The following is a 1,380-nucleotide window of genomic DNA, read 5'->3' on the forward strand; positions in this document are numbered from 1 at the left end:
ATCTCGTTCAATCATAGATACCTAAACATATAGATAGGAAACTGAAGACCACGTGACAAACAACTTTCGGCGTTTACAGATTAATTTATGCATTATACAATCAGACATTGATTTCATATCATTTGCAATAATGTTTTCCACATTTTGTGCAAATTTTATCAACTAATATAGCATATATTTAAATATATCTCCAAATAACCGGTTTATACAGGTCACGCTTGACTGAATCCGTGCTCGGGCAAATATCTGTAGTATTAACGCTGATGATCGTATGTGCCAATACGGTATGCTTTTACCTATGTGTCTAATTTTGTGAGATGTATGTTACTGAGTTTTACATTTCGCGGGTATAGACCTTTGTTTGGTTACCTTTAGAATAGTTTTAGTAACATTTAGAGTTTTAATCGTGGGCATTCATGGCTAATTAAGGAAGAGGGAAAGATAAGGCAATCCCAGAAAACTTAATAGCATATAGACAAGATAATTTATAGCAGATAGTCATTACATACAAGAATATCGCTTATAAGTTATATAGGGAATATCCTCATTTTTTGTATACAAGCTGGAGAGAATCACTAGGCATGCCTCTGCATTTGGGCTGCACAGCTGCATATTAAAGTGATAGATGTTATACAGTACCAACAGGCAGTGAAATTTTAGCCAACAGATATACAAAGCAGTGCTATTGATGAATGAAAAATAATATAAATTTGAATCTCATTTTATAATCTTTTCTGTACTGGTTTACTTTTTCAGAGACACTAGAATACATTGAGGAATCAATAAAGCCATCCAGCGGTACAGCTTGCACCAGCAAGAATTACTCATCACACAGTAATTTTATTGGATCAATGGAATTTAAACCCAGTGCTTTATATCATCCAAATTTAATTTCGAACTATTCACTTACAAATTGTATTCACTTTATAAAATAGAAACCAAATTGTATTCACTTTATAAAATAGAAACCACTAATAAGTACCAGATCAAGTGACCTGGGTTTATATTTTTACATTTTTTATGACCAGGTCCAGGAATATAATAATAATGGAAGTAAAAGTATGGTCACAATTTTGCAAAATCTTTGTTTCAAAGTAGTTGTTCACAGATGTCCAAGCTTTTTCCGTGCCGTAAGAAGTGTTATCACCTTAATTTGTTTTATCGCTTTTCATTGCCATATCACATTCACACCATACCCAACCTGCAAAATATTTGATCAGTGTTTTTTCTTATGTTTCTCCAAAAAAAATAAATCTTTGCAATAATGCTTCAGCAAGTTATTTGTTATGACCATTTACAAAATATTCAAAGATAGCTGCTAGCTATAGACACCCTGACTGAATATACCAAATGCTACCAAGGGATCCTTAGAGTCACCTG

At 32.8% G+C, this 1,380-nt stretch overlaps 1 long non-coding RNA gene across 1 annotated transcript; it reads left to right on the forward strand.

Annotated features, from left to right (window-relative positions):
- The first annotated feature begins 207 nt into the window (after positions 1-207).
- LOC113475521 lies at positions 208-1,188 on the forward strand. Its single transcript, XR_003397265.1, has 2 exons — positions 208-284; positions 757-1,188. It is a non-coding gene; the product is annotated as an uncharacterized LOC113475521 (long non-coding RNA).
- The last annotated feature ends 192 nt before the right edge of the window (positions 1,189-1,380 follow it).

The sequence above is a fragment of the Ciona intestinalis genome, unplaced genomic scaffold (genome assembly GCF_000224145.3).
Source record: "Ciona intestinalis unplaced genomic scaffold, KH HT000744.1, whole genome shotgun sequence".
In the NCBI taxonomy this organism is placed as follows: domain Eukaryota; kingdom Metazoa; phylum Chordata; class Ascidiacea; order Phlebobranchia; family Cionidae; genus Ciona; species Ciona intestinalis.